Here is a 24,767-nt window from a genome sequence, read left to right on the forward strand (position 1 = left end):
GGACCCGCGCCCCTCCCTGCCAGGCTCAGTCCCATGGGAAGAGGGGCTGTCAGCTCCGGGAAGGAGAAGGAGAAGGGAGAACTGCAGTGGCAGCCCTTATCGGAAACTCATTCTACTGATCCAAACTCCAACCATAGATAGACTGAGACCAGACACCAGAGAATCTGAGAGCAGCCAGCCCAGCAGAGAGGAGACAGGCACAGAAAAAAACAACACGAAAAACTCCAAAATAAAAGCGGAGGATTTTTGGAGTTCTGGTGAACATAGAAAGGGGAAGGGCAGAGCTCAGGCCCTGAGGCTCATATGCAAATCCCGAAGAAAAGCTGATCTCTCTGCCCTGTGGACCTTTCCTTAATGGCCCTAATTGCTTTGTCTCTTAGCATTTCAATAACCCATTAGATCTCTCAGGAGGGCCCTTTTTTTTTTTTTTCTTTTTTAATCCTTTTTTCTTTTTCTAAAACAATTACTCTAAGAAGCCCAATACAGAAAGCTTCAAAGACTTGCAATTTGGGCAGGTCAAGACAAGAGCAGAACTAAGAGAGCTCTGAGACAAAAGGCAATAATCCAGTGGCTGAGAAAATTCACTAAACACCACAACTTCCCAAGAAAAGGTGGGTGTCTGCTCACAGCCACCATCCTGGTAGACAGGAAACACTCTTGTCCATCGCCAGCCGCATAGCCCAGAGCTGCCCCAGACAACCCAGTGTGACGGAAGCGCTTCAAATAACAGGCACACACCACAAAACTGGGCATGGACATTAGTCTTCCCTGCAACCTCAGCTGATTGTCACAGAGTTGGGAAGGTGGAGCAGTGTGAATTAACAAAGCCCCATTCAGCCATCATTTCAGCAGACTGGGAGCCTCCCTACACAGCCCACCAGCCCAGAACTGCCCTGGGGGGACGGCACTCACCTGTGACATAGCACAGTCATCCCTCAACAGAGGACCCGGGGTGCACGGCCTGGAAGAGGGGCCCACTTGCAAGTCTCAGGAGCCATACGCCAATACCAAGGACTTGTGGTCAGTGGCAGAGACAAACTGTGGCAGGACTGAACTGAAGGATTAGACTATTGCAGCAGCTTTAAAACTCTAGGATCACCAGGGAGATTTGATTGTTAGAGCCACCCCCCCCTCCTTGACTGCCCAGAAACACGCCCCATATACAGGGCAGGCAACACCAACTACACACGCAAGCTTGGTACACCAATTGGACCCCACAAGACTCACTCCCCTACTCACCAAAAAGGCTAAGCAGGGGAGAACTGGCTTGTAGAGAACAGGTGGCTCGTGGACGCCACCTGCTGGTTAGTTAGAGAAAGTGTACTCCACGAAGCTGTAGATCTGATAAATTAGAGATAAGGACTTCAATTGGTTTACAAATCCTAAAAGAACCCTATCAAGTTCAGCAAATGCCAAGAGGCCAAAAACAACAGAAAATTATAAAGCATATGAAAAAACCAGACGATATGGATAACCCAAGCCCAAGCACCCAAATCAAAAGACCAGAAGAGACACAGCACCTAGAGCAGCTACTCAAAGAACTAAAGATCAACAATCACACCATAGTACGGGATACAAAGGAGATCAAGAAGACCCTAGAAGAGCATAAAGAAGACATTGCAAGACTAAATAAAAAAATGGATGATCTTATGGAAATTAAAGAAACTGTTGACCAAATTAAAAAGATTCTGGACACTCATAGTACAAGACTAGAGGAAGTTGAACAATGAATCAGTGACCTCAAAGATGACAGAATGGAAAATGAAAGCATAAAAGAAAGAATGGGGAAAAAAATTGAAAAAATCAAAATGGACCTCAGGGATATGATAGATAATATGAAACGTCTGAATAGAAGACTCATTGGTGTTCCAGAAGGGGAAGAAAAGGGTAAAGGTCTAGGAAGAGTATTCAAAGAAATTGTTGGGGAAAACTTCCCAAATCTTCTAAACAACATAAATACACAAATCATAAATGCTCAGCAAACTCCAAATAGAATAAATCCAAATAAACCCACTCCGAGACATATTCTGATCACACTGTCAAACACAGAAGAGAAGAAGCAAGTTCTGAAAGCAGCAAGAGAAAAGCAATTCACCACATACAAAGGAAACAGCATAAGACTAAGTAGTGACTACTCAGCAGCCACCATGGAGGCGAGAAGGCAGTGGCACGATATATTTAAAATTCTGAGTGAGAAAAATTTCCAGCAAAGAGTACTTTATCCAGCAAAGCTCTCCTTCAAATTTGAGGGAGAGGTTAAATTTTTCACAGACAAACAAATGCTGAGAGAATTTGCTAACAAGAGACCTGCCATACTGGAGATACTAAAGGGAGCCCTACAGACAGAGAAACAAAGAAAGGACAGAGAGACTTGGAGAAAGGTTCAGTACTAAAGAGATTCGGTATGGGTACAATAAAGGATATTAATAGAGAGAGGGAAAAATATGGCAAACATAAACCAAAGGATAAGATGGCCGATTTAAGAAATGCCTTCACGGTTTTAACGTTGAATGTAAATGGATTAAACTCCCCAATTAAAAGATATAGATTCGCAGAATGGAGAAAAAAAATGAACCATCAATATGTTGCATACAAGAGACTCATCTTAGACACAGGGACACAAAGAAATTGAAAGTAAAAGGATGGAAAAAAATATTTCATGCAAGCTACAGCCAAAAGAAAGCAGGTGTAGCAATATTAATCTCAGATAAAATAGACTTCAAATGCAGGGATGTTTTGAGAGACAAAGAAGGCCACTACATACTAATAAAAGGGGCAATTCAACAAGAAGAAATAACAATCGTAAATGTCTATGCACCCAATCAAGGTGCCACGAAATACATGAGAGAAACACTGGCAAAACTAAAGGAAGCAATTGATGTTTCCACAATAATTGTGGGAGACTTCAACACATCACTCTCTCCTATAGATAGATCAACCAGACAGAAGACCAATAAGGAAATTGAAAACCTAAACAATCTGATAAATGAATTAGATTTAACAGACATATACAGGACATTACATCCCAAATCACCAGGATACACATACTTTTCTAGTGCTCATGGAACTTTCTCCAGAATAGATCATATGCTGGGACATAAAACAAGCCTCAATAAATTTAAAAAGATTGAAATTATTCTAAGCACATTCTCTGACCACAATGGAATACAATTAGAAGTCAATAACCATCAGAGACTTAGAAAATTCACAAATACCTGGAGGTTAAACAACACACTCCTAAACAATCAGTGGGTTAAAAAAGAAATAGCAAGAGAAATTGCTAAATATATAGAGACGAATGAAAATGAGAACACAACATACCAAAACCTATGGGATGCAGCAAAAGCAGTGCTGAGGGGGAAATTTATAGCACTAAACGCATATATTAAAAAGGAAGAAAGAGCCAAAATCAAAGAACTAATGGATCAACTGAAGAAGCTAGAAAATGAACAGAAAACCAATCCTAAACCAAGTACAAGAAAAGAAATAACAAGGATTAAAGCAGAAATAAATTACATAGACAACAAAAAAACAATAGAGAGGATAAATATCACCAAAAGTTGGTTCTTTGAGAAGATCAACAAGATTGACAAGCCCCTAGCTAGACTGACAAAATCAAAAAGAGAGAAGACCCATATAAACAAAATAATGAATGAAAAAGGTGACATAACTGCAGATCCTGAAGAAATTAAAAAAATTATAAGAGGATACTATGAACAACTGTATGGCAACAAACTGGATAATGTAGAGGAAATGGACAATTTCCTGGAAACATATGAACAACCTAGACTGACCAGAGAAGAAACAGAAGACCTCAACAAACCCACCACAAGCAAAGAGATCCAATCAGTCATCAAAAATCTTCCTACATGATGAATGTACCACTATGTAATGGTGCTGTAAACAATCGAAAGTACGATTTGTTTTGTATGACTGCGTGGTATGTGAATATATCTCAATAAAATGAAGATTTAAAAAAAAACAAAAAAATCTTCCCACAAATAAATGCCCAGGGCCAGATGGCTTCACAGGGGAATTCTACCAAACTTTCCAGAAAGAACTGACACCAATCTTACTCAAACTCTTTCAAAATATTGAAGAAAATGGAACACTACCTAACTCATTTTATGAAGCTAACATCAATCTAATACCAAAACCAGGCAAAGATGCTACAAAAAAGGAAAACTACCGGCCAATCTCCCTAATGAATATAGATGCAAAAATCCTCAACAAAATACTTGCAAATCGAATCCAAAGACACATTAAAAAAATCATACACCATGACCAAGTGGGGTTCATTCCAGGCATGCAAGGATGGTTCAACATCAGAAAATCAATCAATGTATTACAACACATTAACAAGTCAAAAGGGAAAAATCAACTGATCATCTCAATAGATGCTGAAAAAGCATTTGACAAAATCCAACATCCCTTTTTGATAAAAACACTTCAAAAGGTAGGAACTGAAGGAAACTTCCTCAACATGATAAAGAGCATATATGAAAAACCCACAGCCAGCACAGTACTCAATGGTGAGAGACTGACAGCCTTCCCTCTAAGATCAGGAACAAGACAAGGATGCCCGCTGTCACCGTTATTCAACATTTTGCTGGAAGTGCTAGCCAGGGCAATCCGGCAAGACAAAGAAATAAAAGGCATCCAAATTGGAAAAGAAGAAGTAAAACTGTCATTGTTTGCAGATGATATGATCTTATATCTAGAAAACCCTGAGAAATCGACGATACAGCTACTAGAGCTAATAAACAAGTTTAGCAAAGTAGCGGGATACAAGATTAATGCACATAAGTCAGTAATGTTTCTATATGCTAGAAATGAACAAACTGAAGAGACACTCAAGAAAAAGATACCATTTTCAATAGCAACTAAAAAAATCAAGTACCTAGGAATAAACTTAACCAAAGATGTAAAAGACCTATACAAAGAAAACTACATAACTCTACTAAAAGAAATAGAAGGGGACCTTAAAAGATGGAAAAATATTCCATGTTCATGGATAGGAAGGCTAAATGTCATTAAGATGTCAATTCTACCCAAACTCATCTACAGATTCAATGCAATCCCAATCAAAATTCCAACAACCTACTTTGCAGACTTGGAAAAGCTAGTTATCAAATTTATTTGGAAAGGGAAGATGCCTTGAATTGCTAAAGACACTCTAAAAAAGAAAAACGAAGTGGGAGGACTTACACTCCCTGACTTTGAAGCTTATTATAAAGCCACAGTTGCCAAAACAGCATGGTACTGGCACAAAGATAGACATATAGATCAATGGAATCGAATTGAGAATTCGGAGATAGACCCTCAGATCTATGGCCGACTGATCTTTGATAAGGCCTCCAAAGTCACTGAACTGAGTCATAATGGTCTTTTCAACAAATGGGGCTGGGAGAGTTGGATATCCATCTCCAAAAGAATGAAAGAGGACCCTTACCTCACACCCTACACAAAAATTAACTCAAAATGGATGAAAGATCTCAATATAAAAGAAAGTACCATAAAACTCCTAGAAGATAATGTAGGAAAACATCTTCAAGACCTTGTATTAGGCAGCCACTTCCTAGACTTTACACCCAAAGCACAAGCAACAAAAGAAAAAATAGATAAATGGGAACTCCTCAAGCTTAGAAGTTTCTGCACCTCAAAGGATTTTCTCAAAAAGGTAAAGAGGCAGCCAACTCAATGGGAAAAAATTTTTGGAAACCATGTATCTGACAAAAGACTGATATCTTGCATATATAAAGAAATCCTACAACTCAATGACAATAGTACAGACAGCCCAATTATAAAATGGGCAAAAGATATGAAAAGACAGTTCTCTGAAGAGGAAATACAAATGGCCAAGAAACACATGAAAAAATGTTCAGCTTCACTAGCTATTAGAGAGATGCAAATTAAGACCACAATGAGATACCATCTAACACCGATTAGAATGGCTGCCATTAAAAAAACAGGAAACTACAAATGCTGGAGGGGATGTGGAGAAATTGGAACTCTTATTCATTGTTGGTGGGACTGTATAATGGTTCAGCCACTCTGGAAGTCAGTCTGGCAGTTCCTTAGAAAACTAGATATAGAGTTACCATTCGATCCGGCGATTGTACTTCTCGGTATATACCCAGAAGATAGGAAAGCAGTGACACGAACAGATATCTGCACGCCAATGTTCATAGCAGCATTATTCACAATTGCCAAGAGATGGAAACAACCCAAATGTCCTTCAACAGATGAGTGGATAAATAAAATGTGGTATATACACATGATGGAATACTACGCGGTAGTAAGAAGGAACGACCTCGTGAAACATATGACAACATGGATCAACCTTGAAGACATAATGCTGAGCGAAATAAGCCAGGCACAAAAAGAGAAATATTATGTGCTACCACTAATGTGAACTTTGAAAAATGTAAAACAAATGGTTTATAATGTAGAATGTAGGGGAACTAGCAATAGAGAGCAATTAAGGAAGGGGGAACAATAATCCAAGAAGAACAGATAAGCTATTTAACGTTCTGGGGATGCCCAGGAATGACTATGGTCTGTTAATTTCTGATGGATATAGTAGGAACAAGTCCACAGAAATGTTGCTATATTAGGTAACTTTCTTGGGGTAAAGTAGGAACGTGTTGGAAGTTAAGCAGTTATCTTAGGTTAGTTGTCTTTTTCTTACTCCCTTGTTATGGTCTCTTTGAAATGTTCTTTTATTGTATGTTTGTTTTCTTTTGAACTATTTTTTCATACAGTTGATTTAAAAAAGAAGGGAAAGTTAAAAAAAAAAAAGAAAAACAAGGAAAAAAAGATGTAGTGCCCCCTTGAGGAGCCTGTGGAGAATGCAGGGGTATTCGTCTACCCCACCTCGATGGTTGCTAACGTGACCACAGACATAGGGGACTGGTGGTTTGATGGGTTGAGCCCTCTACCATAGGTTTTACCCTTTGGAGGACGGTTGCTGCAAAGGAGAGGCTAGGCCTCCCTATGGTTGTGCCTAAGAGCCTCCTCCCGAATGCCTCTTTGTTGCTCAGATGTGGCCCTCTCTCTCTAGCTAAGCCAACTTGAAAGGTGAAATCACTGCCCTCCCCGCTACGTGGGATCGGACACCCAGGGGAGTGAATCTCCCTGGCAAAGTGGAATATGACTCCCGGGGAGGAATGTAGACCTGGCATCATGGGACAGAGAACATCTTCTTGACCAAAAGGGGGATGTGAAAGGAAATGAAATAAGCTTCAGCGGCAGAGAGATTCCAAAAGGAGCCGAGAGGTCACTCTGGTGGGCACTCTTATGCACACTTTAGACAACCCTTTTTAGGTTCTAAAGAATTGGGGTAGCTGGTGGTGGATACCTGAAACTATCAAACTACAACCCAGAACCCATGAATCTCGAAGACAGTTGTATAAAAATGTAGCTTATGAGGGGTGACAATGGGATTGGGAAAGCCATAAGGACCACACTCCACTTTGTCTAGTTTATGGATGGATGAGTAGAAAAATAGGGGAAGGAAACAAACAGACAAAGGTACCCAGTGTTCTTTTTTACCTCAATTGCTCTTTTTCACTCTAATTATTATTCTTGTTATTTTTGTGTGTGTGCTAATGAAGGTGTCAGGGATTGATTTAGGTGATGAATGTACAACTATGTAATGGTACTGTGAACAATCGAAAGCATGATTTGGTTTGTATGACTGCGTGGTATGTGAATATATCTCAATAAAATGAAGATAAAAAAAACAAAAAAACAAAAAAACAAAAGAAAAACGAGGGAGAGATTAAGACATTCCCAGACAAACAAAAGCTGAGGGAGTTCATCACCACTAAACCTGCCCTAGAAGCAATGCTAAAGGGAGTTCTTCAGACTGAAAGGAAAGGACACCAGACAGAAGATTCAAGCAGTATAAAGAAAGAAAGACCCAAACTTAAAACTTATTGAACGGCTACATTAACATAACAGCATGGTGTTGGCACCAGGACAGACATACAGACCAATGGAATTGAATTGCAAGTTTAGAAATCAGTCCTCACATTATGGCCTACTGATTTTTGACAAGGGTGCCAAGTCCACTCAATTGGGAAAGAATAGTCTCTTCAACAAATGGAGATGGGAAAACTGAATGTCCATATGCAAAATAATAAAGGTTACCCCCACCTCATACCATATGCAAACATCAACTCAAAAATGCCTTAAAGACCTAAATATAAGAACCAGAACAATAAACTCCTAGAAGAAAACAGGGAAGAATTTTCAGTACCTTGTTTTAGGCAATAGTTTCTTAGAGTTTACATTTAAAGCACAAGCAACAAAAGAAAAAATAGACAAATGTTACCTCATCAAATTTAAAAACTTTCATGCCTCAAAGGACTTTAACTGAAAGTAGGAGAAAATATTTGCAACCACTTACAGACAAGGGTTTAATATTCAGAATATATAAAGAAATCTGACAACTCAACCACAAAAAGACAAACAACCCAGTTAAAAAATGAGCAACACCTTGAATAAACATTTCTCTCTAAAGAAGATATGCACATGGTCAAAAAGCAAATGAAAAGATCAACATCATTAGTCATTAAGGTTAATGCAAATGAAAACCACAATGAGATACCACTTCACACCCAATAGAATGGCTACTTTTTAAAAAATGGAAATAACAAGTGTAGGAGAGGATGTGGAGGAATAGGAATGTAAAATGGTGCAGCCTCTGTCAAAGACATATTGGCAGTTCCTGAGGAAGTTAAGTACAGAATTATCATAAGACCCAGCAATCTCACTGCTAGGGATATTTAACATACAGACACAGAGAAGAAGTCCATGTGATGACAGAGGTGGAGATTGGATTAGTGCAACTACAAGCAAAGGAATGTCAAGAATTGCTAGCAGTTACCAGAAGCTAGGAGAGTGACATGGAAAAGATTCTCCCTCAGAGCTTCCAGAAGAAACCCACCCTGCCTTGATTTTAGATTTCTGTTCGCCAGAACTGTGAGAGAAAAATTTTCTGTTGTTTTAAGCCACCTAACTTTGGTAATTTGTTATGGTAGCCACAGGAAACCAATACAAGCTGAAATTTAGGATTATCTGGCTGCTGGGCATTCATGCTTTTACCAAAAGAACACATTGAATTAAAAAAATATACTTTAAAACTGGACTTTAGATGAATAAAAATGAGAGATGAATATAGATTTTGGATGTCTATAGACTTTAGGTGAACATAGATGAGAGAATTGTGTCTTTACTGAAATTTTCATAGATGTTCTATGAAAAAATGAACTGTTCTCATATACGCAGAACCCAGAGAGGAGCTTAGGATAGCCTTTAGTGCAGAACAATACAAAAGATAATGACCAGGGAGGTTGCATAAATTTGTTTGCTAAGAGAAATTGGAATTTAACATCTCCATTTCAGGTCCGTTATTACTTAAGATATTTGTGTGTGCTGTTCATGGACATATGGATATAAACAGACACATGTATGTTTTAACTATTTAATGAATATTAAAATATTATGGTTCAGGTGTCAGCTAATATTTTTATTGTCTTTTCAAAGTTCTAAGTGTAAACTTTTGTTTTCAGGAAAGGGATTTAACAGGTTTTGAGTCCTATACTAGACACTATTATCTCAGTCAATATTTGGAGCCACAAGCACTTTTCCATTTTCGAAAGTGAGGACACTCGGCTGCACCACATCTAGCCTTTTGTTGAAACTTTGTGCCAAATACACATGTATGTGCCAGGAGCTTTGTACAGAGCTGCACAGCTGTACACAGTGGCTCCAAAGCTGAAGCCCAGAGAAGCTCGGTATCTGTGTTCAGGTTCGAACAACTGCAGATATGCATGCTATGGTTCAAACCCACTTTTATCCGACTCCAAACTCTGGATTTTCACTACTCCACAATGATGTCTTCAAGCTGCTTCAGATTTATTACAGATTTCTAAGCTGATAAATAGAAGTGACAACAGCAGTCAGTGTGCTGGGACAGACTAAGTGAGTAGCCCTTTTGAACAATGGTGCCAGAAGAGAGGCTCTCCTTGTCCAACTACATAATTTGCAGGGCCCTGTGCAAAATAAAAATGTAGGGCCCCCGTTAAAAAAGTTATTAAGACTTTCAGGATAGGAACAACAGAGTATGGAACCAAGCCCAGGGTCTTTCTAAGCATGGGGCCCTGTGGGACTGCTCAGTTTTCATGCCACAAAGCCAGCCCTGCAGGTGGGCTGCAGCAGCTGAGCTCCTGGCTTGTAGAATAGCCATCCAAAGGACCTTGGCAGAAAAAGTCTCAGCCTAGTTCAGTACATTCTCCTCTGTAGCTTCTCATGCTCACGTAGGTTCCAGCAGTACTAACAAAAAGTTGGGTCAGTTATAAGTTATACTTTCTCAGTAGGAAGGATCTCTTGGCTTCTAAACAGTAGGCTGCTGCATTCCAGTCTGTGGATCTTCATGTAACCTTAAGGTTAGGGGCTAGAAAGTCAAGTCCTTCAACAAAAATAATGTGATCAGAAGTGGTGTCTTATTGAAATAGTTAAGAATAAACTCAGTTGAGTTAGGTACATGTTTTAGTTTCCTGACTTTTGAAGCAAATACCGTGCAATGAGTTAGTTTAAACAATGGGCATTTATTGACCCATGGTTTTGCGGCTAGGAGAAGTCCATAGACAGGGTGCCATTGAGGCAATGCTTCCTCCCAGAAGACTGTGGTGTGCTGAGGCTGGCTGTCAGCAATCCTCCGTCCTTGGCTTCTCTGTCACATGGTAGTGCACCTAGCAGCCTCTCCTGCTTCTCCTTTCTCTTCTGGGTTCCATTGACTTCAGCTTCTGCTGTATCCTGCGGCTTTTTCTCCATCTGACTTTCAACTCTCCTTATAAAGGACACTTGTAATCTGGATTAAAGCCCAAGCTGATTCATTTGGGCCACACCTTAGCTGAAGTAACATCTTGAGGAGAATGGTATTAAGTTTAAGAGCATGTTTTGGGGGGTACATAACAACAAGCCACTACAGTATCTATTAGATCTAAGCAAGTAACAATATAAACAATGCCTCATATTTGAAGGATATTAGTATGGGAAGGTGGAATACCAAATTCCATTACCCCATGGGAGTCTAGAACCTCCATTTAATTAAACTTTTTGAAGTCTCAGAAATGCTACGTCTTCGTTTCTGTAAGGTGCTATCTGTATATGAATTGCCTTTTAAATCAGCATTTCCCAAAGTATGCACAACCAACAACTGATTTCAAAGATGTTAAAAAGTAACTGCGCAAAAATGTTTTTACTGTCAAATATGTTGAGATTCTTTGTGCTAAACAGATCTTTTTCCTACAGACGCTTCTGAGTCTTTCACAGGCCAGGGTGTTCTATGATATGCAACTTTTGCATGGAGCATCTTGCGGCCTGTGCTCCATGAAACACGCTTTATGAAGTGCTTCTTTGTGTGAAGCTACACTGTTGGCAGTAGGCCAAAGAGGGCTTTTTCAGGCTCCATAAGTCCAGGCACACTTGTTTAAGAGCCCGCTTACCTAGTAACTTCTGATTTGGCCATTCGTAGCTCATTATTTCCTCTCCCCAAGTCCCAGGCAGAGGTTGGTACACCTGTTCTCACAGTGTACTGGCATTTGGTGCTCAGTTTTCACCTGAGGATAAGATTATGACTGTGAAGATTGAAAACATTCTCAGCTAATCTTAGCTGTGGGGTTAATATCGTTGTGGGGATCTTTTTGCAGTTTATGCAACGTGCACCGTTCATAGATCCATCTAACACTCAAAATGAGTCTCTCCTAGTCTACGCCCCAGAACCTGCCGTCTCTGTGGGAGCTGGCTCTGTGCCTTGCTGCTCTTGTGTGGCCCAAGGCAAGGCACTCCGCTTCCTAAGACAAGAGACTGCTGTGAGTTTCCTAATTTTAAATACACCCACAGAGCAGAGAGGGACTCACAGCTTGATAGATAACTATTTAGTTTGAAACAAGAGTGACTGAGTTTTCCATTCCAGTACACTTGAAAAAAACCATCAGGGTGTAAGAGCAGCATTCAAATAGCAAGTGGCCAAACCAGCCCATGTAGGAACACCAAGTTCGCAGGAAGGGCAAGGGGCTGTGGGATGGGTGCGTGCCCGTCTCAGACATCAAAGTTCCCGGAAGGCTTGTGCGTAAGATTAATAAATAGGACTTTAGTCTTTAATGGGGCTACTCACTTTTGGCACTGTGTGTATGTGTGTATGTTCAAATAAAGGGATGCTGAAATCACAAGTGTGCATTTTACCAATATCTGGGCTACTGAAAAGGAATAATCACAGAAATTCAACTTGTGATGTTTGAATGTAATTTTCTTTCTTAGCCTCAATCAAAAAAGACATATTATTAGAATGATTATCTACACTCCTCAATCCTTTCAAAGGAAAAGTAGCAAAAAAAAAAAAAAAAAAAAAAAAAACCCAGATATTATTCAAGAAACTTTTTTTTTTTTTTTTTAACTGAAAGAACCCACAGTGTTTGCTAGTATTGTTTCTTGAAAACTAAGATCCATATTTTTGGTAATTCCTAACTGGCAGATACTGGCTACTATCAACTGTAAAGAATTTGCCACTATGACCACTGTCGAAAATCCTATAGGAATTCAGGGCCTGCCTGGAATCAAAAGATCCACAATTCCTAGTAAAAGCAGCATTCTAGCATCCTTTTTTTTTTTTTTTTTTTTTTTCCCCTTTAGCCCATCTATCAAGTCTCCACTTTGTATCAGGAGCTCTAAGAAACCCGCAGGATAAGTAGAAATGTGATGGACAGGAGCCCCAATCTCCCATTGCTTATTAGCATCTGTGACATTGTCTGCTAAAGGATACGATCATAAGAGGGTCTGTGACCACCTTGGCTGTCCCTGCTTCCATTTTCCCCAATTTCCTATTCCCTGCATCCTCAGAGCATCACGGCTTGCATCCCCACTCACTGGTTCGGACTTCCCCGATTCCTGATCCAATTATAAGTGAAGAAGGTTTAAATCAATGGTTCTCCATGTTCTTCTTAGTAGGACTGGGATTATTTTAGGAGCTTGTGGTGCTTTTAAAGTCACAGCCTTTGACCTTGGTCCTTACTGGCTCATTGTTGCCAGTGAGAGCCAAGACTTAGTCTTTTTTATGGATAACCCCTGGATTCCTGGGCTACCCCCTCTGCGTCAGCCTGTCTTTTCCTGTGTCAACTCAATCTGCTGTATCTTTTGAACTTCTTTTTTAGTTCAGATCTGTTTGGTTACCATGGTTAGTAACCCCATTCCTTTTTAGGACTAGAGCCTTACCCTGAATCTTATCCTAATTTTTTGCCTTCTAAATCCCACTGGGGGAAAGCTATTCTGGAACTGGGAAGGCTCACAATTCAAGAAGTCAACTCTAAGCACAGGAAACCCATATCCTTTATAGTCCGCAAGAAGCTTTAAGTTGTCATGGCATTTTGTTCCTCATAAGGAAAAAGATGAACCCATAAGCAGAAAAATACTAATATTGCATTTCTTTGCTGACAAATGAGAAAAAGGAGTGTCAGCAAAGGAAGACGGTGTTTCTTGCTGCCTTTTTTGATGACCAGTAACAGAAGCAACTGGAAAAATATTCAATAAATCATATCTTGACTAAAAGGGAAAGGGGGAGTAAGAGGGACAAAGAAGGAATGCAGAAATAAGTCATTGTACTTTAATGAATAAGCAGAAAACAGCCAGGCTGAGTAATGTGGAGTCATATAGAGCAGAGGTTAAAGGATAGACTGGATTCAACAGATGTGGGTTTGAATTCCAGTTTGTCACTTCAGTCTTGTATTCTTTCATTCAGTTGATCAACAAATATTTATTAAGCATATATATATATATATACACACACACACATATATATATGGTATCTTTAAATATTTTTAAAATCTTGGGGAGAACATGGGCATCTCAACAGACAGTTTCTCTCCTTATACAGCTTATAGACCAGTGGGAGAATTAGTCAATAATCAAAACCATGCAAATAGATAATTAGTGGCTGTGTGATCTTGTACACTTTACTTCAGCATACTAAGCCTCAGTTTCTTTATCTGTAAAGTGTGCTAGTAGTGTTGTCTAAATTGTAGTGTTTTGTGGGGAGAGAACACAGGGCCAGACACACAGGTAGCGCCAACAAGCAAACACCACCACCTCAGGAGGCACACTTTCAGGAGGAACAGATCGTAAAATGGTAGAAACCAGTGAATCCGTAGTGACTAGAGCATTCCTTGTGTGAACCGTCACTGAGGAGAAAGATACAGAAAAACAAGTTTTCTTCTCCAGCCCTTGCCTGGCCGGGTAGCACATTTCCAGGAGAGTACAGGGACCCTGGCAAAGCCACAAATGGAAGATGGTGGTCCTCAGTTCATCTGTTCTTCCTGGCTTTTAAAACAGACAGTCTGCCCTTTGTGGGTTCCCTTTCATAATGAATGGTGAAGCCAGGATGATTAAGCATGGACCTACCGTGTTTCCTCCTCACTCAGCAGGCCGGGGTCATACGCTGACATGCTGAGACTACAGGGAAGAGCCGCTCAGTTATAACTGTTTTCCCAAATCCTTTAAAGGGATGAGCATTAAATACATGGAAATGGAAACAAAGCAATCTAATGTGGAAAAAATAGCTCTGAACTTGAGGGTAGGAAATCAGGAAATCGGAATTCCAGCCCCTGCATGACCCCAGGAGATAGCTCTGTGAGTCATTTTCCTCATCTGTAAAAATAAGAGTGCGGGAGGGAGAATTCTGAAGTCTCAAAACCCTAAGCTTTAAATAAAGTCAGTGGTCGAGATTAATTAAACAACATATGGGGACATGGCTTTCTTTTATGTGGCATAGGAACTTGATAATCAGACCACAAAAAAATTACTTCAAGTTGGACTTAATACATGAGGTTTGCAACTTCTAGTGACTCCAAGTACGTGCCTCCTTCTCTACACCTTCAAGTAGAGGGAGGTTTAAAGTAAGCAGATCCTCAACTGTTGAGCAAAGCTGTTAAACGGAGGTGCTTTGGAGTAGGGCCAGCTTGGTTTGCAGTCAGCTTGCACATAAGCCTGTGCCTGAGGCATGGTGAGCTTTCAATACAATGGGCTTAAATGATGTTGAATCATTAAATTCTAATTCTGTTCTTTTCCAATTGTGAATCACTCATCCTCTCTGTGCCTCAGTTTCTCCTCTGTAAAATGGGAATAATAGTGCCTGACTCAGATTTGTTTTCAAGATGCAATGTGAGAATGCAGACAGAGTGCTGCACACACCAAGTTTATGCTAAAGGTTAGTTGCTATTGCAGAAGGAATTATCTCAATGGTTCTCTGGGTTGTTTCCATTCAAGGATTTTTAGCCCATCCAAACAATTTTCTAGGGGAGCAATAAATGCAGGTCAATGTCCTTGCTAAAAGTGAAATCTCTGGCCCTGAAGAGAGAAGCTGTCACATCCTGAACTTATTTTGTTAGCAAAACTGCCTGCCATATCCTCCCCTCACCTCAGGTCTGCATCCTTTGTTTCTCTTTCCACCGAGTAATATTCCGATCAAAACATTCTTGCCCTGCTGATCGTCTAAAGCACATCAGATCAGCGGGTTAATAGTTGAAGGTCGCCAGCCCGTTGCACCTTGTGGTGGCCGGGCTCGGTGGCAGCCCAGGCCCCAGCTGGCGTGGGGGATGCTGCGGCGAGCACTCTGTGCGCCCAGCAGATGTAGAAAGCTTGGTGCTGTGATCTGGATGCACCTGTTGGTTTGTCACCATCTGTTAGCCAAAATGTTAAAGAGCCACACCCTCGGACAGCCAGCTGAGGAGAACGTAATCTCTTCCCCCACAGGCCCCCAAATACAGGCTGCTGATCACATCTCACAAAAAAAGAGAGTCCAACACAAAGAAAAAACTGTTTGAACCCAGCCTCAGGGGAAACCTAATCTTCTGTCATTGCTGGGTTTTGTTTCTTATGCTAACAAGAAAGGGTTTTAAAAATAAACCTAGATAGCTATTACCTGATAAGAAATCCTGTTACAAACTGCTTTTTTTTTTTTTAAAGGAAGATACTAGTTTAACACAGATACTAATATTAAGCAAATTAAGTGGTAATGGTATTTTAGATGACGACTCAGTGAGGTGGAATTATACTAGGCTGCCGACATTCACCTCCTCTGAGGGAGATACAACTGGAATCCCAGTAGCAAAACACTTGGGAAAGCAGCCCAGAATAAACAATTTCCTAGGAGTTTTAGACCTCGGAGTCCTGAAGATTAGAGAAACATCCTTCTAAGTAAAAACAGAAATATGTGTGGCCTTTATCAAGTCCTAGGGTGGGCTTTGTGCACTCGTGCCTCTCTCCCTGCTGCCCAAATCTTCGATACACAGCAAAGTTTCACACTCCAGCAGGGTCAAGAAGCACACTATCTAATTGCAGTTAGCCAGTGGATGTCATTTCAGAGCCAGGTGCTGCTCCCTTTCAGCTGAACATCAGATGTGCATATTTGAAAACAATCGGAGAGGGCAGAAATCTTTTATTAAATGACCACAGCCCACCCTGAACCTTGACAAAATTAAGTATTCACCTAGAATATGCATAAAGCAACTTCCTTGAATCTACACACCCAGGATAAGTCAAAGTGCAAATGTTAGCAGGCATTCTTGCTTTTATTGAGAATAAATAGGGAGCAAACAACTGGCTTCCAACAAAAGTTGTAAAATAGGAAAGGTTTACTTTGTAATTGAAGCTTTTAAAAAGAATTTTAAGTTAGAAATTACTCATCTACCTAGCACGTTTAATTTTTTTTTTTTTTTATAAAAATATGTTGGCCTGGTCTTTTATATGGCTCCATACCTTTTATGTTGATTCTGTATCTCTTCCCTTTTTGCCAACCTATAATTCAACCTAATACTTAAGTTACATTGAATAGAATTAACACCTTTATGACAATCCCATTAGTGTGCTGTTAAATTAATGGTTTCATTTCTGCCCTCAGGCAAGATATGGATTATAATCTTGAGACAAGCTACCTTTAGGCAGTAGGCAATCTCTTTAAAAACCTGAAAGCAGGCAACATATGGCACACTACACAATATAAAAGCGTTTGAGAGGTACAAGTTTCCACCCTCCATGATACATGCCCAGCTTTAAATAAAATATAGCGTCATCTGGTTCACACTTAAACACTGAAATTGAAATTATTGGCCATACTGTCATTTTCAAAACAATAGCTAACGGTTTGCACATGTGCTGTTTACGGATCCACAGCCTGTAAACACAGTCCCCAACCACAACTTTGCAAAGGTAAATGACAGCTTGAAAATTTCAAGTCTCCAGAACTCCTGGGAGTTCCTCATTTTCCCCGTTTTCATTCACTTTCTTCCCACCCCACCCCAACTCTGCATTCATAGACACAGCAGAGCGTCCTCTGCTTGCGCATGCGTAACTTCCTAACCATGTCACCCCTCCTCACCTCCCCCCCTCCCCCGATTTTCCTGCTGTTGAGACCAGCTGGGATGTATTAGTCATGCTGAAGCACATCATGTAACACAGCAAAATATCAGGCAGCCCAATGTCATGGGAAAAGTGAATCTACTTCATTATCTACCTAGGGAAAGGAAACAGAAAGTAGCACTTAAATGGGCCTGGTCTTCCCTTCTGCGTTGTTAATGTATGCTCTATTAACATCATTAATGCTATCCCAAGGTCCTGGTAGAAGGGAACACATTTCATCATCCATGCAAAGAAGGGAAAGCATCAATGGGAACACGGCTGCACATGCCTCTGCTCTGGGGTGTTCTACCCTCTTCGCTCACACACAAATCCTGTAAATGTTAAAGGATTTTTATTTACACAAATAGGAGAGAAGGATATAGTTAACAGAACAGGAACAGATAGGATCTAAAAAGAGTTGTTTTGCAACTGGTAGCAGACAAGTACTGTGGGACATCACTTTGGAAATTTGCAAGGAATAACAGTACTGTTTTGTATAGCACTGCTTCTCAAACTTTAATGTACATCCTAATCATGTGGAAAGCTTATTGCAAATACAGCTTCTGATTCCATAGGTCAGGAATGGGGACTGAGAGTTTCCATTTCTAACAAGCTCCCAGATGATACTGATGTCGTTGGTCCCCAGACTAGCCTTTGATTAGCTTTCATTTAGGAAAGCTCAAAGAATACAGCTTTTTAGAACTTTATTGTGTACTGATGTCAATAAAGAAAAATGGATTTAAATGAGTTGGGAAACATCTAGACCCAGGTGAAGGTGAAGGGAAGGGGCTATCACACAACCTCTGGGACTTGTCTGGTAGACATAAAGGAAAGGTCTATGGACCAGGCATTGCAAGACACAAGGAGGATGCCTTGGTTAAGTTTTCCTTATTTTATTCTTAAAGCTATGGATTTGCCTAGAAACCCTCCAAATTCTCTTGAGGAGATTCATGCTGGTATCCCCAATTTTTTCATGGAGATCCAGAGATATAAAGAAATTTTTCATAAACAATATCTAAAGACAAGTTTAAAAATGGCATCGACACTTTACTCTGGTTTTATAATTCAGGAAAAGCCAGGTTCATCTTAAAGCCCTATTAAAATTTAGTCCTTTGGTCCCTATAAGAACAGTAAAATCTCTGGGGAAAAAGCAAGCACATGATTTCCTCAACAAAAGATGGGTAAAAACGTTATGGTACTGTAAAACAGTAGTTTCATATTGCTCCCTGAAATAATTTTCATCCAGTATTCCCTCTGTCATTATTTTCATGTCATTTATTATGGTAGTTTTAAACCACTTTACATTAACACAATTATTTTGTTTTTATGACAATTTCAGAAACATAAAAATGCCAGTGGATGTTCTCTTTCACAGCTCTAAGAAATGCTAGGCCTTTTTGACTCCTACGTTGAATTGGTTTTGGAAATTAAAAAAAAAAAAATTGATCAAACTCTCATTTTTATTCTTTAAATTGCTGTATGATATTATGGCATAGGCTCTTTATACTTTGGAATGTTGCCAACTTTAAGAAATACAAAATTATTATGGAAATTCCCAGTTTTTTCAACCACTTAAAACTGGTGTTTTTGTTTGTTTGTTTGTTTTTGGAAAGCAAAAATGAGAGTCTTCTTTGAGGCTGAAGTGATGTATTTATGAATTTAAAAAAAAACCTTAAGAAATGTCATGTTTAGTGTAAAAAAAAATGAACTGCTTAGCTATGTTGAAGTCCTAGAAATCTTTGCTTTCTTTTGGAGCTAATGCAATTAAAAATGTTCATTTTTATGGAGATTTGTGTGTTTTTATCTGGCAGTTGTTTCACTGTTAAGAGCTATACCTGGAAATGCAGCAGGCTACCTTATCACATTGTGTAATTAATAGATTACAAGTGTGTTCTCAAGAAACAAAATCATTATTTTGATTCTCTCTCTATTCCTAGAGGTATACTTCCAATAAATGTTTATTGAATATGGGTTGGATATTTTCTCATATCAAGTTGCAGCTAATAATTCTGAAGGCAAAATAAAACTTGTTCAATCAGCATCAACAGCAGCATGGTGTTATTCTCTGATGGATTTTGGCAAAAATGCTTATCAGAAAAGATGAGTGACATTTTAATAAATGATTATTACTTTTACTCTGCTATTAGCATTAAATTACACAATTACAAGCAACAAAAAATTGGCATCCTCGGTTTATCTTCAAGTTTCCAAATCCATAAACTTAATATCTTATCCTACAGGGTGAGTCCTAGTTACTTGGAAAATTATGATGGTAGCTAATGTCATACTCAACTTGTCCAATTGTGAGCTATTAAGTCAAACAAGTAAGTTGCACATAGACTGTAGTCCATGGTTTATGGGTGACAAGGTGAAGAAATTTGATATGAAGATTTAATAATACTCTCTCAGAATCCTTCTCCTAACCTCTTCCTCTCCAATCACACACATGCAAAAATATTCCAAGAAGAATCTTTGTGGTTAAGATTCAAAAACTCATCTTGAACTTAAAGCTAGCAAATGTCAGCAGTTTCACATTAGTTTGTCCTAATGTTCTCAGAAATCTAAACTATGGTATCTTGCCACATTTAAAATTCTTCCCTCTTGCTGCAGTCCCTAATAATATCCTGGCCATGTACCTTCATCTATATTCATGAGAGTGCAGATGCAGCCAAATTAGTGGCAGCAAAGCACATTTTACAGTGTAGAAAATACAATCTGGCTTCCTTTAAACATTTTTGACAAAAAAAGTTTTATTAAAAAAAAAAAAAAGAAAAGCAGACAGATTTAAATTCACCACCACCCGTCGGTGGAGTCTGTTACAAATGCACAGCTGGCTTGATGATGAGTGACAAATCAAAAGTCAGAGAGAAACTTCCCGATCATCTGAGCCCTTGCCACCCGATTAGCAGAAGAAAAACAGGGCAGATGGAGGGAGACGCAGCAGTTCGGAGGGAACAGATGGCCACTACGAACTTGATATATGAAATTAATAACACTTTCTCAAATACAATTAGTAACAGGAATACATTACCTGAATTTTCATAACTGTGAGCAAGCTGACATTAAATGAGGTTTTTCAGATTAACAGTTGATGTGGCACTGATATTTGGAAGGAAATAAAAATATATAGCAATAAGAGAAACCTCTTGCTTTTTGGTGCCATTGATCGCGATGTTGTAGCATATGAAAGAAGAATTGCTATTCAAAGAAATCCCATATTTAAATGTCACAAATTGGGATTTTCTTTTTTTCCCTAATGTAGCCATTTGGGCCACATAATGCATGAGATACTTAAGGGCCTTGCAGAGCTATGCAGCATCACTGTCCTACATGGATTATTCTTCAGGAGGAAATTAACTAATATCCATCTCCCTGAAGATAAACTGGGAGAAAGGCAAACAGGAACAGGGCAGTAAAAGTCAAGGTAAGATGAAATCAAGAGCCTAGCTCCCCCTGCCCCCAAGCTTCCTGATAGTACAGTAAGCAATTTGAGGAAAAGCAGTAAGTTTTCTCTACTTTGATTTCCAGTCTCTAGAATAGGCAAAATGTGTAGGCTATATGTTTTATTTGATGTGCCATAAACTAAAAAGCTATTTAAATTTAAAACCCATGACGAAGACACCCTTGGACTGTGTTAACCAGCCCTCTAGGAGGCCAGAAGCTCCAAGAGCTCAGTTGTGCGGTTGTGTCATACCAGACTGTGGGAGCTCCTGAGGCATGGAGCTTTGATGAAGGAAGCCCAGCCCTGCCCCTGCAGGAGCTGACACAACCTGTGGAGTTAACAGATAAGTTAAAAGATAACTGCGGCAGCAGTTGTGTGGGCTTTCTGATCACAGAAAAGGATGCACCCACAGTTACAGATGAGAGCTACTATGGGGTCAAGCCCATGGGACAGCTGGGCATGAGTGTCCCTGGAGAGGTGCGTAAACTGGGTCTGGTACAGGGATCGAGCCGAAATACGCATGCATACAGCCATATGGGCTTATCTAGGGTGGCAGGGAGCCTTACAAATCCCAGGAGGTAAATCATTAGTTCTGCTATAACATGAGGATGACTGTTCCCACATCTGGTTGCCTTGTAGAAATTGGCAGACAGAGCAAGTAAGAACATTTCCTCTTTCCTGAAAAGAATAGCCCTGGGTATGCAGGTAAACTTAGAAACCATGAACAGGAGGCTGTTCTGTGTTCAGGAGCTAGCACCCTCCTGTTTGTAAAGGGGTGAATACAGGCCAAGGAAATAAAGACATGTTCCCTTTTTCAAAACATCCAGGAGCATGCACATTACAAACTGCCCAAACATGTACAACAGGGAAAGCCTCAAAGAGAGAATGCATATAGCATACTTGACCAGGCATCAAATAATATTAATTCTTAGGTAATAAATGAATTTAACTAGTGGTTTCAGTTGTGAAGCCATTTAGCAGTGAGACCTTAGATAAGTCACTTCCCAAATCTAAAACTGCCTAGGGAGTTTTCATTGGTAAAATAAAAGGCATGGGTTTTTTAAAGAGCAACCTTATCTAAAAACAATTTATTATATTAAGGATCTAAAAGTTAATATATTATTGGTTATTTTGTTAATTCTTTCCGGTTGCAATTATATGACCCCTGATAACCAAGAATAAGAAAGTTACTGAAAGGGCTAATACTAAATGTTTCAAAGGGTTCAGTCTACTCTTAAAAAAGAGAATATGGCATTTCAGGGTGAATATATGTTTTCCCTAATATCTGGACAAAAAATAAGATCTTCACACAAATCTAAGTTAGACTAAAGGAATTAAAGATAAGAATAAATTGGGGAGGCATGTTTCTTAGTTTGGGTTTCTGCAGAAGCAGAACTTGACACAATGCTTTGAGTGCAAGTAGCTTATTTGGTAAGTGAAAGAAAACACCAATGTGGTGGGATGTGGAGGAAATAAGACAAGAAACTAAAGGCAATCAATAAATGTCACATTATCAAACCAGTCACTATGCAGATGATTGGTGCACGATCTCACTGTGAAACTTTGGGAGTGCACGTAAAACACACAACCCAAGGTTAACCCACTGGAGGGGCGAGGGAGCTGGGGTGCTTATGCACCACCTTCTGTCAGTCACTGGTTAAAGGAGGCACTTCTGGTCTGCGCAGGTGGCTAAGCAGGCTCCAGCAGCAAGAGAAAACCCTCAGGCTTAGAAGAGCAGGTGCTGAAAAAGTTGGAAGTTGAGTTGCTGTGCCTCATTGTGTTAAGGGCAAGGGGACATGGCAGGGCACTGGCAGCATCTGCTATAGCTTCTCAGGATAAAATCACCTTCAGCAAACTCCCCCTGCCCAGTAGCTATTTATGCAAATAGACATTGTGATGTGAGATATTTTATATCCACCTCTTCTCCCCTGGGGCCAAAAGCCGCTGGGATGTCCCTCTCCTGCAGCCACTGCAAATGAATGAAAACTATCCCTTCACTCCCACACCTCTGGATACCTCTGTGTGTTACCTGAACTGCTTCCAGCCTTCTGAAGGTAATAGTCTTCCTGTTCCGAATGGTCGTCATTCCACAGGTGGCATTGCTCACTCAGAGAGGGAAGGGAGAGACAACAGAGGAAGCAGGAAAACTGCTATCATGATCCATCTAACATCCTAGGGAAGGGAGTGGAGTGTTGGGACATCCCTCCTTTTTATTATACTCTCCTCAAGGCATAAGATTTTAGTCCAGGGTGAAAGTAATTAGAATTTCCTTTTACCTTGCTTGGAATATTAAAGGATATTTCTCTGTCTTTACTGAAATATACATATTGAAGAGAGCTGGCAAGCAGGATATGTGACTAGACGGGCTTTAAGCTGGGCATTTGCTGATATTTTCCATTCTCCCTTGGTGCTGGTAAGCAGCATGTCTTTCTGAAAAGGTCATAACAACCTTGACATCCTGTTCTGTGTGCTGTTAGGATCATCTGATCCGTGACAAAGAAACCTCATTAGATAATAGCACAGGAGCCTCTTTGGGGGATTTTCCTAAGAATCCCCCCCCCCCCAGCATTGAATAATGATGCTGTTTCTTATTTATATTATTCTCTAAAATTTAAGATTTTTAATTTGTTTCCTAAGAAGCTGTCATTTGCTCATTCTTTCAATAAATATTTATTGAGCACTTCCTATATGCCTGGCAAAGTACCAAGTAAACAACTCAGGTAAAGATTTCTGTCCCATGGAGTTTTCATTCTTGTGAGAAGAGCCAGACAATAAGCAATAAAATGATTAAGAAAGTTTGGTACTATATAAGAAGGCAGTAAGTTCTATAAGGTAACTAAAATCGATAAAGCAGGGGAAGAGGAAATGGGAGTGACAGAGTGGTCAGGAGAGGACAGATGTCAGGAAATTGACACTTAAAAGACTTAAGGAGATAAGAATACAATTCTGAGTTTCTGGCAAAGTTCTAGGACTAGTGATGCAGCAGTTAAATATGACAAAATCCTGCTCTAAAGAAGCTTATATTCAGGTGGAGGAGCTCAATCCTGAGTACATAGACAAATAAACATAATGGGACATCAAGAAGTGATAAGCACTGAGAAGAAAAACACAGCAGGGTAATGAAATAGAGCTGAGGTTAGCAAAGTTTTTTCTGTAAAGGGCAAGATACTAAATATATTAGGCTTTCTGTGTCAGGCAGTTTTTGACACTACTCAGGTCTGCCATTTTAATGCAAAAGAAGCCATAGACAAGAAGTAAACAAATAGGCATGTCTGTGTGTCTGTGTTCCAATAAAACTTTATTTACAAAAATAGGCAGTGCTCTGGAATTGTTCCATGGCCATAGTCTGCAAACACCTATCCATGGGAATCTTTGAGGATGTACTATTTTAGCAGAGATCTGAAGAAATAAGAGAGATTTGTGATAATTTGGGGAAAGAGTATCCCAAGCAGAAGAAACCACAAGTTCAAAGGCCCTGAGGTGGTAGCTTGATGAGCAAGTGTGGTCAAGTGAGCAAAAAAAGAGAAAGAGGAAATTGGCCCTCAGTATGTGGTAGATTGCATTACTGGTCAGTCATTCACTCCTCCCTGTATACACCTTTGCCATGTGATAACGAAGTTCTTCCACTAAAGGAGAGTGGTACATTTCGTAACCTTGAGTCTGCCTTTGGCCATGTGACTTGCTTTGGGCAATGGAACAAGGTGGAGTGACGAACACCAGCTGCGAGCCTTGTCTCCTTCTGCTCTCCCTCTGCACATCTGCCATTGCTACAAGAGAATATGTTCAGGTGAGCCTTCTGGTAGCAGGAGAAGCAGAGCCACTCAGCCAAGCCTCCTCAGTTGAGTACAGCCTGGTTCAGTTAACTCCT

The sequence above is a fragment of the Choloepus didactylus genome, chromosome 14 (genome assembly GCF_015220235.1).
Source record: "Choloepus didactylus isolate mChoDid1 chromosome 14, mChoDid1.pri, whole genome shotgun sequence".
NCBI classification, from domain to species: Eukaryota; Metazoa; Chordata; class Mammalia; order Pilosa; family Megalonychidae; genus Choloepus; species Choloepus didactylus.